The following is a 14,827-nucleotide window of genomic DNA, read 5'->3' as shown; positions in this document are numbered from 1 at the left end:
TTGAAGTATATATTTTTTGTTAGTTCCTCTTTCTAAAGTTATTTTGTCTGTTTACTTTCACAACCTGACTAATGTGGAGATATTTTGTATGACTGCACATGTATAACATATTGAATTATTTCATTTCTTAGGGAGGGGTGGTGAGGGAGGAAGGAAGAGAATTTGGAACACAAAATTTTTAAAAATCAATGTGGAAATTTGTTTTTACATGTACCTTGGGGAAAATTCTAAATAAATAAATTTATGAAAAGGCAAAAAAAAATGTGAAGAATGGGGGCAGTGAGGTGGTCCAGTGGATAGAGTAACAGCCCTGGAGTCAAGAGAACCTGAGTTCAAATATGGCTTCAGACACTTGACACTTACTAGCTGTGTGACCCTGGGAAAGTCACTTAACCCAGATCACCTCACAAAAAATAATGAAGAATATTAAATCACATTTCTCACTAAAAAGAATAGTAATAATAATAATAATTTAATGACAGAAAAGTGCTTTGTACTGTTGATCAAGGAAAAAATTAAAGATTTTAAAATACTATTTACTTTTTTATCATAAAAGTATTTTATTGTTTTCTAATTACATTTAGAGATAGTTTTCAGCCTTTGTTTTTTTGGGGGTTTTTTGTGAGGCAATTGGGGTTAAGTGACTTGCCCAGGGTCACACAGCTAGTAAGTGTGTAAAGTGTCTGAGGCTGGATTTGAACTCAGGTCCTCCTGACTCCAGGGCCAGTGCTCTATCCACTGTGCCACCTAGCTGCCCCTCAATATTTGTTTTTACAAGATTTATAATTTCAAATTTTTCTCCCTCCCTCCCTTCCCTCCCCCCTTCCCAAGACAGAAAGCAATCTGATATAGGTTATATATGTACAATCACATTAAACATATTTCTACATTAGTCATGCTGTGAAGAAGAATCAGAGCAAAAGGGAAAATCAGAAAAAAAAGAAAAACAAAAAAAAATGAAATAAGATGGTTCAATCTGCATCTAGATTCCACAGTTCTTTTTTTCTGGATTTGGAGAGCATTTTCCATCATGAGTCCTTTGGAAATATTTTGGACCACTGTATTGCTGAGAAGAGTCAAGTCTATCACAGCTGATCAGCACACAATGTAGTTGATACTGTGTACAATGTTCTCCTGGTTCTGCTTATCTCTGTCAACATCATTTCATGTAAATCCTTCTAGGTTTCTCTGAAATATGTCTGCTCATTGTTGTTTGGTTTTTTTTGTTTGTTTGTTTGTTTGGGTTTTTGTGTGTGTGTGAGGCAATTGGGGTTAAGTGACTTGCCCTGGGTCACACAGCTAGTAAGTGTCAAGTGTCTGAGGCCAGATTTGAACTCAGGCCCTCCTGAATCCAAGGCCGGTGCTCTATCCACTGTGCCACCTAGCTGCCCCTGCTCATCGTTTCTTACAGCACAATAGAAAAATACTATTTACTTTTTTATCAAATTTGTGAGCCTCCTACTACAGTAGAAGGGTAGGGTTGGAATCTCATATCTATTCTCTGGAGCCAAATTTGTTTGTAATTTTGCAACATACACTTTTTATTTTTTGGTAGTGGTTTTTGTTATTTTTATTGTTGTAGCCACTAAAAACATTGTTTTCAGGGCTCCACTTACTTCATTCTGAATCATATAATGTAAATCTTTCCATGCTTCTCTATAATCATTACATTAATCATTTCTTATAGCACAGTAATGTTCTATTGTATTCTTGTACCATAATTTGTTTAGTCCTTCCCAAATTGATGGGCATCTACTTTGTTTCCATTTCTTTTCTATCACCAAAAATGCTACTATACATATTTTGGTGTGTATAAGGACTTTCTTATGGTCTTTTTCAGGAAATAAACCTTGTACAAGAATCTCTGGGACAAGGAGTATGGACATTTAATCACATTATTTGCATGATTCCAAACTGCTTTCCAAAACAGATTTACTGGTTCAGAGTTCTATCAATAAAGCACCAGTGTGACCATTTTTCTATATCAACCCCCTGGAAAAAATACTATTTATTTAATTCTTGTCATCCTTTTAAATTTCAATTTTAAAATATATTTTATTATTTATATAGCACTTAGTATAGTACTTAGAACATAGTAAACATTTAATAAATTCCTGCTGACTTGACTAAGTAATGTATTAGTATAATAATATATGTGTAGCAAATGGGGGGAGGGAGGGAAGGAAGGATGGAGAAAGTCCTGAGTTCCCCACATTTTTACTGAGAGAAATATTTGACTCCCCCCCCACACCCCGCCAAAAGCAAAAAATCCAACAAGTTTTGGAGATCTTTATGCCCAGTCATCATGAGTTTACATTACATAGTGATAGCCTAAGACTTAGCAGGCTATTTGCCCTCTATTTGCCCTCTAATAGCCAGGCTATTTGACAAGAGGTGATACTGCAATCTTTGGGAAAGCTATCTCACTGGAAAAGAACTGAGGTAGCTACAATCTGATAGCTCAAAAAGAATAGAATGCCTACTGGTGGGCAACTCAGATATTATACTTTGGGGGGGGTAGGCTGGATATTCTCATACATACACTCAATTGGAATAGTGTTTTCCAAAATTTAACTTTTTTTCTATTCAAATTGAGTTTCATTTTCTCTCTTCCACCCTTCCCCATTAAGAAGACAAACAGGGGCGGCTAGGTAGCACAGTGGATAGAGCACCGGCCCTGGATTCAGGAGTACCTGAGTTCAAATCCGGCCTCAGATACTTAATACTTACTGGCTGTGTGACCCTGGGCAAGTCACTTAACCCCAATTGCCTCACTAAAAAAAAAAAAAAAAGAAGACAAACAAAATATTAACCATACATGTGAAATTGTGCAAAACATCTTTCCATATTAGCCATCTCACAAAAAAGCAAAAAGCAAAAAAAGAAAACAAGAAGATTATACTTCAATTTGCACTCAGAGTTCACTGATTCTCTCTTTGAAGAGGGATAGTATTTTTTCATTATGTGGTCCTTTGGAATTGTCTTGGACCATTGTATTATTCAGAGTTGCCAAGTCTTTCACAGTTGATCATGATGTTATAATTGTTGTTACTGTGCACAATGATTCTTCTCATTTCACTTTGCACTAGTTCATATAGGTCTTGCCATGGTTTTTTTTTTCTTTCTGAAACCACCCTTCTTGTCATATCTTATAACTCAATAGAACTTCATCACAATCATATGCTGCAACTTGGTCAGCCATTCCCCAATCCCCAATTCTTTGCCACTATAAAATAATCTGCTATAAATATTTTTAAATTTTAAATTAAAGTTTTTTAAATTTAATTTTTTTCTTTAAAAAAAATCTCTTTGGACTACAGAACTGGTAGTGGTATTGCTGAATCAAAGGGTATGCATAGTTTTATAGCCCTTTGGGTATATTTACAAATTGTTCCCTACAATGATTGGATCAGCTTACAACTTCACCAACAGCTTATTAATGTGCCAATTTTTCCTCATTCTCTCAAGCATTTGTCATGTCTGATAGGTGTGAGGTGGTACCTCAGGGTTGTTTTAATTTGCATTTCTCTAATCAATAATGATTTAAAGCATTTTTCATATGACTATAGTTTGCTTTACTCTTTTTTTTTTGGCAGGGCAATGAAGGTTAAGTGACTTGCCCAGGGTCACACAGCTAATTAAGTGTCAAGTGTCTGAGGCCAGATTTGAACTCAGGTCTTCCCGAATCCAGGGCCAGTGTTTTATCCACAGTGCCACCTAACTGCCCTAATTCAAAGAAAGAACATATATGCATACTGTGAGAATTGGAATACCACCCCTGCTGGAGAGATACTGTGGGGAAGTCCCACCATGATGAGAATCCCAGTGAGGAGAAGTCAGGTGGTCTTCAGTGTCTGGAACTCATCTCTGTGGAGCCTCCCGTTAGTTCTGTCAATCAGAGCTGCCAGTCAATTAGCTTGTGGCTGTGTGTGTAGACGGCCCTTTTTCCTGTGGGAGATGAGCTCTGGACGCCAAAGAACACCTGACTTGTCCTCACTAGGCTTCTCATCATGGCGGGGCTTCCCCACAGTAATTCTCACTATGTGTGTGTGTGTGTGTGTGTGTGTGTGTGTGTGTGTGTGTGTGTGTGTGTGTGTGTGTTATATACACATACATTCTCAGTTGGGTATAGAAATCTATTTTACCCAATAGGGAAATAAGAGGGGAAGGGAATAAGAGACATGGGGTCATAGGGGGAATGATAAAAGGGAGAGTGTATTAAGGTATCCAAGCAAAATAGACTTTTGAGGAGGAACAAGATAAAAAGAGAGAAAGAAGGATAAACAAAAGAAAATAGGATGGAAGGAAATGGACAGTTAGTAATCATAACTGTGAATGTGAATGAGATAAATTCACCCATGAAATAAAGGTAGATAGTAGAATGGGTTAGAAACCAGAATTCAGTACTATGTTGTGTACAAGAGACATACTTGAAACAGACACATGCACACACACACACACACATACACACACACACAGAATTAAAATAAAGGACTGGAGAAGAATCTATTATACTTCAACCAAAATGAAAAGGGCAGGGGTAGCAATCAATCTCAGACAAAGCAAAAATAAAAATAGACCTAATTAAAAGAGATAATCAAGGAAACTACATTTTGTTAAAAGGTACCATAGACAATGAATTAATATCCAAAATTTTAAGACAAGTTTCTCTGATAAAGGCCTCATTTCTCAAATATATAGGGAATTGAGTCAAATTTATAAAAATAAGAACCATTCTGAAATTGATAAATGGATATTGACAATGCAATTGCAATATTGACAAATGCAATTGACAAGGGATATAAACAGACAATTTTCAAAAGAATAGCTGTATGACCCTGGGCAAGTCACTTAACCCTCATTGCCCTGTAAAAAAGAAAGAAAAAGAAAAAGAAAAAAAATTTCTTGGGCAAAAAGGGGTCGCAAGTGGAAAAAGTTTAAGAAGCCCTGATCTGTGCCACCTGGAGGCTAACAGCATTTTTCACCTCATTCAAAAGGAGAGAGAGAAAGAGAGAGAGAGAGAGAGAGAGAGAGAGAGAGAGAGAGAGAGAGAGAGAGAGAGAGAGAGAGAGAGAGAGTGAGAATGAGTTGAATGCCTTTGTATATACAGCACTCTCAATTCTGGCTCAATAGTCAATTAAAATACTTTTTTAAAAAATTAACACACAAAAATCCAATAGGAAACAGAAATACCTGTGCATACCCAGAATCAGAAGCAGAGGCCCTCCTTATGCATCACCAGACTCTATATAGGCACACCAACATTATATAAGCAGAGAACCCTGTGCATTCTCTAAAGAACATGCTCTGATTGGCCAGTCCTCTATACACTAATTTTACTGATCATCATTAGATATATTCCAGTGCTGGTCAAGAACCTACAATGTCTATATAAAGGAAGAATAAATACAATGGAGACAGAAGAAACAGTGTTGCCTTTACCCTCAGAGCAAGTTGCACCCTAGAAATTCACATCAAATTATGACAGCAACAGTGTCATAGAAATGCTCTACTATTTGTCCAGTGCTATCCAATATGAGTTCCTCTGCATATTCAAGAAATTTGTACTGAAGGATTAATAGTAGATTGCCTCTCCAACTGACTGTCATTGCCTGGGTAATATGCATCTTTGTGTGTGTGTGCGCGCGCGTGCGCGCGTGAATTGGGGTTAAGTAACTTGCCTAGGGTCACACAACTAGTAAGTATTAAGTGTCTGAGGCCAAATTTGAACTCAGGTCCTCCTGACTCCAGGGCCAGTACTCTATCCACTGTGCCACCTAGCTGCCCCAATATGCATCTTTTAATCCATCTTTGTGTTATCCTCTATGAATGGCTAAGCTGATCTCTTTTAAATTTACCATGGATCCAAATTGGCAATTGGAAGCCACTAAAAGTTTCTGAATAACGGGGTCCTTTACTGAGTGCTAGGCATTAGGAAGACTAAGAAGAAGAGTAATGTAAAAGAACATTGTTCTGGGAATTAGGAGCCCTGGCTTTAAATCCTTGTCTTGGCTTTGATCACTAACTTGATGTATAACCTTGAGGAAACATATTGGACTGCATGATGTTTGAGGACACTTTCAATTCTGAGCTTATATAATGTCATTTTCCTCTCCCTGGGCTTCAGTTTTTCCATCTGTAAAATGAAGGGATTATACTAGATGATCCTTCAAGTCCCTTCCAGCTCTGATATTCTGTGACTCAGTGAAGATAATGGGTAGCTTGTGTAGGAAGGGTAAAAGGGAGGCAGAGGCAGAGAGACCAATTGGGACATTGTCATAATTTCCTAAGGGAAAAGAAATGAAGATCTAAACTAGGGGCTGCTTGTGCAGAAGGAAATAACAGGATGAGTATGGGAGGATAGGAGTTGGTGACTCTGACTGGGTGTTGCCCAAATGGGCAGGCTCTGTCCTTCAAGATAAAACCAGCACTAGGGCAGTTGGATTGGTGCCTAGGATCCTCTTTACTGCAGGGCACTCCTACACTATTGCCCTATCCTTGGAATTACAGAGGCCTGTGAAAGAGTGAATGAAGGAAAGCATCTCTGAAAGCTTCTTTTCAGTCTGCCCAGTTGGGACAAAGAGGTGGGGAAGGGGAGGGAACAGAGGCAGATGATTCAGTGCGAAAAAGAGTCCAGGAGAGAAAGGGAAGAAAGGTGATCAAGGTGTGAGGAAAAGGAGACGCGGAAGGAAGAAAAGGAGGAAAGTAGTGAGGATGGCATAGGAGAGGAGAGTCTGAAGGGGGATAGAAGGACAGAACAGAGATGGTTAGAATGTCATAGGGGTTCTCTTCATGTGTTCAACTGGGGCCTGATGGTGGGGAAAGGAATGGAAAAAAAGAGGAGGAAAGAGATTGGGAGGAGGTATGGGAGTGAGCCCTGGAAATCAGTGCAGAAAATGACCTTGGGGCCTGGATTATTAACTCTCATACCCTTTCACCTAGTGCTTTATCTCTTGTTCTCATTGACCACTCTCCTCTTTTTTTCTGACTCTGACCATAGCCCTCCCCTTCCCTGGCTCCAATCAGATTCAAGTGAATAATTCAGCTCTCTCTCTCTCTCTCTCTCTCTCTCTCTCTCTCTCTCTCTCTCTCTCTCTCTCTCTCTCTCTCTCTCTGTCTGTCTCTCTGCCGTTTCCCCCTTCAGAGGTGGAGTCTGAAAGACAGAGAAGTTAGTAGGAGGGGAAAGAGGAGTGTAGAACATTTCTCTTGGTTTGGGGGTTACAGTGAGCAGCTGGTGAGATCCCAAGACATCAAAACAGGGACATCCAGAACTCCCAGAGCTACCTTCCTTGGAAGAGGATTTACGAGGTACTGTCTGAAAAGCCTCAAAATGGGGGCTTGAGAGGGAGTAGACCATCATATTTTACCACAGCTGCTTGGGGCCAAGGTGAAGGGGGGGAGACAGGGTGGGATACAGGTATATGAGGAGATGGAACACAGAAGAGCTCAAAGAGGAAGACCCAAGGAGAACCTGGAGAAGGGGGAAATGGGCAAATCCAGAGGATGCAGGAGTTGGGGGAAAGGCTAATTCTCCCTGCAAACAGGTTGAAACAGGGCTTATTCTTCCCCTGATATCTTGCCCCACTCTGGGACCTGGTTTTGCTGAGTAGCTGTTTTGTTTTCTCTCTTGGCGTGACTTTTGGTCGGCTCTGAAGGTATGGGCTGGACAACGGTCACTTGAAAGTGACTGGGAATAAGGAGAGACACCATGTCTTCTTCAGAAAAAAGACTATTTTATCCTGGCAGGTTCAGAATCCCCAGACCCCAGTGGCAGGCACCCTTGAATCACACTTGCTGGAGACCTGAGTGAACCAGAGTCCCATGTTGCCCAGAGAATCCTCAAGGACAGTTTAGCAGCTTGGCTAGTGGAGAGGGACTCAAATTCAGAATCAGGAAAGACTTAGGTGTGAATCCAGCTGCTGCTGCTGCTTATTAGTTGTGTACATCCTAAGGGATGTCACAACCTCTGTGAGCCTCAATTTCCTTCTCTCTAAAAGTCGCATAAGAATACTGGTAGTACCTAACTCATAGTGTTGCAAGGGTCAAATTAATCTCAAAATATAGACACCCTTAAAGAACTGTATAAATGACAGTGATGCTAATGAATACCACGAAGGGGAGAGAAGATGGAGAGTCAGAGGATAACAGGCCAACAGCTGAAAGAGGACACAAAGGCTGCCAATACAAGCCCTCCTCTTATAGACATGGAAACTGAGGCACAGGGAATTTAAGTGACTCATAACCTTCCATTTCCCAACTCTGTGTCTTTGAATCTCAAGGCTGTACCTTGGACCTGGAATGTGCCCCCTTATCACCTCTGTTTCTTAAAGAAATCCTAGTTTCCTTCAAAACTCAGCTCAAACACCACTTCTTACGTCAAGCCTTTCCTGATTCCCCCAGGTAAAGATTCTTCCTCTCAAATAGCCATATCTATATTGATATCAATATACAGATCTATCATCTATCTATCTATCATCTATCTATCTAATATATCTATCATCTATCTCTCTCTCTATCATCTATCATACATCCATCTATCTATCTACATATACACACATGTATAGTTTTTCTGCATGTGAATACACATACATACTGTATATTTGCAAAAATATATACTTTTGGGCAGCTAAGTGGCACAGTGGATAAAGCACTGGCCCTGGATTCAGGAGTACCTGAGTTCAAATCCAGCCTCAGACACTTGACACTTACTAGCTGTGTGACCCTGGGAAAGTCACTTAACCCTCATTGCCCAGCAAAAAAAAACAAAAACCAAAAACCAAAAATATGCTTTTCCTTTATATATACATATACGCACATATATGGGAATATATGTGTGTGTATACACACATGTGTATATAATACATCTTTACATATGTATATGTATTTTTGTATATTACATATATTATACATTTATATGTATATATATGTGTGTGTGTGTGTGTATACACACACACACACACACACACGTGTGTTGTTTTCCCAAATAGTATATACATTCCTTAAGGGCAGGTCTTTGTATCCCTAATATTATCCCTAATTACTAGTGCCTAATAAATTTTGCTCATTGATTGACTGCCTGAGGCCACACTCATATTAAGCTGTTCAGATAGATTTGAAAGAGCCAGAGCTCTTTCCATTGTACCATGAAAAAGGTTGGAATAGGAAATGGGAAAGATGGGAGATGGAGATGAGGGCCCCTTGTAGAGATACAAGAGATGGATGTCAGTGACTCTGGGAGGTCCTGATCAGAAATGGAATAAGCAGGCAGAGGGGAGCAAAGTCATTTAGGAGATGGAGGAATCACAGCCGTAGGAAAGAAGTGTAACGATTCGAATGACGCCACCTGCTGGAGACTTACTGTAGCAAAGCTCCGCCATGAGGAGTAGGCATCTGAGGGCAAGACATCTGGCTCTTTGGCATCAGGAAGTGACGTTTGCTTGTGGGAGGAGGAGGGGTGGAGGCTGGCGCTCTCATTCTCTTTCCTCAGGGCTTGGGTGGAGAAATGTGCTCTCCCTTTAATAGATAGATGAATCTAGGCTTTTCTCTTTCTTTTCACCAAATTCTTATTCTCCTTAATAAATGCTTAAAAGTCTAACTCTTGCTAAAGCCTATAATTTATTGGTGACCACTCATTAGATATTTTAGACAGACTAGCTAGAATTTTAGCCCTTTACAGAAGTAGAACCTCTCTGAGGGTGGAGGTGGGGGGATTGTGGTAGCTGGAGGAGACCCAAGAAGAAGCAGGGTAGAACAAGGGGTCAACTGGGAGTGTGGCAAGCTATCTCTTTCCTATTATAGTTCTGTTTCCTATCCAACCTTTGACTGGCCCCCAAATATGTAGGGTTATGGTCCTCTCTGTAGGATTTAACAGTCACCAGTCTATAGGTGATTCTACCAGTCTTTAAAACTTTTACTTCTAAAGTCTTTTTTAATGTTGACTGTGAACTTTGGTTAGAGACTGTCTCGTGACAGTGTACGTGGGAAGGAGGTGGGGGCATGTATAGGACTTCATATATTTTTTTCATTCTAGGCCCAGCTCTCAGAGGCAGTTGAGCATCACAGTGGATAGAGAGCTGACCCTGGAGTCAGGAAAATCTGAGTTTAACTCTGGCCTCAGATGTTTGCTAGTTATGTGACTCTGGGGAAGTCATTTAACCTCTGTCAGCATCAGTTTATTTATCTGTAAAATGGGGATGATAATAGCACCTACTTGCCAAGGTTCTTGTGAGCATCACATGAGATATTTGTAAAGCACTTAGCACCGTGCCTGGCTTATTTTCTCCCTCCCCTTCTTCCTGCTTCCCAGAAACCCAAGGGAAAAATTCTGTTACCAATTTCCCATTTAATCTCCCATACCCCACCCAAAGAACCATCTCTTATAACAAAGAATAAAGAAACATTCAGTAAAACTAAGCAACATATCAACCATGTTTAAGAGCATCTTTAGTCCCCCACCTCTGTAAATCGAGGCAGGGGGGTGATACATTCTATCTCTTCTCTGAGGTCAAACTTGGCCATTATAACTGCACAGAGTTTTGCTTTGACTTCCTTTTATTCTTTACATTTATATTGCTATACAATTTCTTTAAAAGTGAAAAAATAGAAATATTCAAATAAGCCTCTATAAACTCTGGAGATATATTTAAATCTTTGGTCACAGTGCTGAATATGAGGTCTCCTTTTATGAAATCCTTTCCCACAGGTGCCCACCTACCTGTCCCTCTGTCTCTGGGCTGTTTTCTCCGGCTCCTTGCTGTTAGAAAAGGAGGGAATGGCATTTCTTTCCCTCTCTCCTTCTTCCTATTTCTCCTGGCTCTGTAGCAAGGACCCTCCTCCCCATACATTCTCAGATCAGAGTGGGTGGATTGACCTTCTATACAGTTCTCTAAGCTTTGCCATCCATTGAGTACAACACAAGGGTGGGAGAAATATCCAGCAGTGCCTTCTCTCCTGGGTGCTGCTGCTCTCTCCCTGCAATATTTTCCCTCTCATCTCAGCCTTTTCCAATATCTCTATGTTATCAGCTACACCTAACAGCACTAAAAACCTCTGGGAGCAGACAAGCTTTCTTTTCCAGTTATACAAATTGGGAAGGGAGGGTGAAGGACCATACATCTCATTTCTTATGTTGTTGTTTTTTTTCCTACCCACTCAAAATATTGTCAACTTTAAAAATTATAGCAGAACCCATAATAGAATATGTATGTTCCCATGGATTTGTTTTCTCATCCAGGTGGGTACTCTCTCCAACTCAAGCCATCCATTCCTGCCCATCTTGAATAATTCTGTTTTTGTTTGTTTGTTTTGCAGGGTAATGGGGGTTAAGTGACTTGCTCCGGGTCACACAGCCAGTAAGCGTCAAGTGTCTAAGACTGGATTTGAACTCAGGTGCTCCTGAATCTAAGGCTGGTGCTTTATCTACTGCACCACCTAGCTGCCCCTATCTTGTATAATTCTTGCCCATATCCTTCCTCTAATCTGCTATAGATGCTGCCACCTAGAGTACATTCAGCTGTCAATGCACTATCTCTTAAATCTCTTGACCTTCTATGGATACCAATGGACCCAGAGCAGCTGTCCACTAATGAGTGACTTCTTTAGTGACTGGCCTATCTTTTTTCCTCATCATACAGTTCCCCTGATGACATTTTTTTTTGTTTTGTTTTGTTTTGTTTTTTGTTTTTGCTTTTTTTTTTTTTTTTGCAGGGCAGTGGGGGTTAAGTGACTTGCCCATGGTCACACAGCTAGTTTCAAATGTCTGAGGCCGGCTTTGAACTTAGGTCCTCCTGAATCCAGGGCGGGTGCTTTATCCACTGCGCCACCTAGCTGCCCCTGATGACACTCTTTATAATACTTCTGTGCAATTCTTCATTCAAACAAATAATTCTACGACTACTAACTTACTTCTATATATCATGATACAGATTTGAAGTTAGAGGACCTGGATTCCAACCCTTCTTTGCCATATGTTACCTGTGTGGCCTTGGACAAGTCACTGTAGTTCACTCAATCTTAGTTTCCTGACATCTTTAAAATGGGTTGGTTGAGGTGATATATATATATATTTAAAATTTTTTTTTTTTGCGGGGAAATGAGGGTTAAGTGACTTGCCCAGGGTTACATAGCTAGTAAGTGTCAAGTGTTTGAGGCCAAATTTGAACTCAGATCCTCCTGAATCCAAGGCCAGTGCTTTATCTACTCTACCACCTAGCTGCCCCTGGTGGAGGTGTCTTTTAGCACACCTTTCATCTATACATTTCTGACCATGACTATGAGTAGTGTTTTAAGATTTGCAAAGAGATTAATATAAATTATTTCATTTGAGCTCAGAACAAGGTATTATCATTATCCCTGATAACATTTGAGGAGGCTGAGGCCCAGAGAGAGTAATTGTTCTCTGGTCATATAATAAATATTAGAGGTAGGATAAGTCCTTCAAATACTTGGAAACAGCTGTCATTTCCCTCTAATCCTCTAGGCTAAACACCTTCTAACTCATCCTCGTGTAAAGTATAGTCCCTTTCAAATTGAGCATTTTTTTTTCCAAGAGGGATATAAAATAAACTTTTTTTTTTTTTGCAGGGCAATGAGGGTTAAGTGATTTGCCCACGGTCATGCAGCTAGTAAGTGTCAAGGTCTAAGGTCGGGTTTGAACTCAGGTCCTCCTGAATCCAGGGCCAGTGAGTGCTTTATCCATTGCACTACCTAGCTGCCCCCAATTAACATTTTTTATAAGGAAAATTGATTTTCAAAAATAGGCTTGAGAAAAAGCATGATCTCTCAGATAAAATGTGCTTATAGATTTGCAGTTTCATGTGCAATCTTTTTTATCATACTATTTTATGGGGGAAAAATATAAAGGACAAAAGAATGTTGAGGAGACATACAGATTTATCTGAGGGCCAGAGAGAGTACCACCCCTCAGATAAATGTATCAACAGGACTTGTTTAAAACTCTGATTGATATAACTATGGCTACATGCCATTGTGATCCCTCAGTTCATTTGCATGTGACTTTTTCTGTTTTAAAGGTTATAATTGGGGGAAAAAGGCATCAAATAACTATTCTGAGGACAATGGCAAGACAGGATAATGAGTGCTGGGGTTATCCTCAACATGAAGGCAAATCTTTAGAGTCTGACATAATAAAGTTAGAGATGGGTCATTGCTTATGGAAAAGAACTGATCAAAGGCTTTAGAAGCCAGAAGATCAGACCATGGGGTGAGGAGGTGGGGAGGACAGAAGATAACCAGATGAAGATAGAAGCAGGAGTATTAGCTTGAGTACAGAAGGAATCAAGGACAGAAGGAAGAGGAGACACCAAGAGGAGCATCTTACAGAAGACAGAACATAGCAAATTGACAGGAGCTGAGCCAGTTGAGACAGCTGATTGAAGTCCAAAGGAGCCTGCACTACTGGAATCTTAAAGTCAGAGAACTCAGTTCTGCTGCTGTGTAAAGAGCTGTCTGCTCCTATCGTTCTCAAGTGCTAGTTACAGCCAGAGAAGAGGGGAAGCCTCTCAGGCTTGTCTGTGTTGTCTTCTATTGCCATCTCTGGTTGGAGGAGAAACAGAGTGAAAGACGGGCTTTGCATTAGCTTCGATGACGAGAGGCTTGACTTTGCTGAGAGTGGATTGGATTAAACAAAATTCTCTGCTACTTCAAGTGCTAGTGAGTAACACCTGAGTTTGAATCCTGTCTCAAATAGTTGCCAATTGTCTGACCCTATGCAAATAATTTCACCTGCTTCCATTTCCTCATCTTTAAATGGGGATAATGATAGCACCCATCTATGAGATATTATATATATATATATATAATAAAATATATTATTATTTATGTAAGATATATCATTATAACATCTTATCAGACATAATAATCATATAGATGTATATGAGAGAACCTATGTGAACAATTTGGCAGACCCTAAAACCCTGTATAAACACTAGCTGTTATTATTCTTTAAATACTACAAGTTCTAACTACTGCCGCTCCCATAAAAGTAGTTCAGGCGAGTTAGTTTCCAATTCTCTGTTTGTATGTTTTTTTCCAATTCTCTGTTGATCACAATCTTTTCAGTCAGTGATATATGAATACGTGAAGGACCTATGATATCACCAACATAGGGACCTCCTGGTAAAGGACGTCTTTCCACCAATAATAACAATTAGCATTTGTTATTATTGTTATGACTATCTCAACCCCATCTATCACTTATTAGAGAAGTCCTAAAGATTTATCTGAGTCGCACAGAATAGCTTCAGACAGATAGTCAGCTAATACCATCCACAAAAACTGAGAAATTCTGTGACTCTGCTTTTACCTGTCCATGGCCAATACTCAATCCCTGTTGAGATAATATATGGACCACATATTTAATAGATCAATAGTATCAAACCCATATACAAACAGGGACCATTTATATATAAGGATCTCTGTGGACCATGTATTGATTTAGTTTTAAAATGTAACATCTTGAAGGCATCTAAGTGGTGCAGTGGATAAAGTACCAGCCCTGGATTCAAGAGGACCTGAGTTCAAATCTGGTCTCATACACTTGACACTTACTAGCTGTGTGACCCTGGACAAGTCATTTAACCCTCATTGCCTCGCAAAAAATTAATGTCTTCTAGATTTTAATGTATTTTTATTTTTGTTAAATATTTGCCAATTACATTCGAATCAGGTTGGATTATACTTGGGAGAATTGCAGGACACATTGGGCCATGTGTTTGAAACCTCTGTAACAGATGCTAAGCAAAACAGACATTTGTCAATGGATAATTTGAGATCAGCAGCCACAAGGCTATCTAGCACCTTCAGTGTC

The 14,827-nt window shown here is 39.8% G+C and overlaps 2 protein-coding genes across 3 annotated transcripts in view; one reads left to right on the top strand and one right to left on the bottom strand.

The window, feature by feature from the left end:
• The window catches only part of LOC122745193 (cholesterol 24-hydroxylase-like), a 67,658-nt gene that overhangs the window by 40,286 nt on the left and 12,545 nt on the right, over positions 1-14,827 (bottom strand). The gene's annotated exons all lie outside the window — the stretch shown is intronic.
• The window catches only part of LOC122735786 (cytochrome P450 4F3-like), a 43,925-nt gene continuing 36,221 nt past the window's right edge, over positions 7,124-14,827 (top strand). For both annotated transcript variants that reach the window (XM_043977567.1, XM_043977566.1), the window contains exon 1: positions 7,124-7,308. The gene's annotated coding sequence lies outside the window, so the exon portion shown is untranslated. The remainder of the gene's footprint in view (positions 7,309-14,827) is intronic.

The sequence above is a fragment of the Dromiciops gliroides genome, chromosome 1, assembly GCF_019393635.1.
Source record: "Dromiciops gliroides isolate mDroGli1 chromosome 1, mDroGli1.pri, whole genome shotgun sequence".
NCBI lineage: Eukaryota > Metazoa > Chordata > Mammalia > Microbiotheria > Microbiotheriidae > Dromiciops > Dromiciops gliroides.
This window is presented reverse-complemented; position numbering and strand designations above follow the sequence as displayed.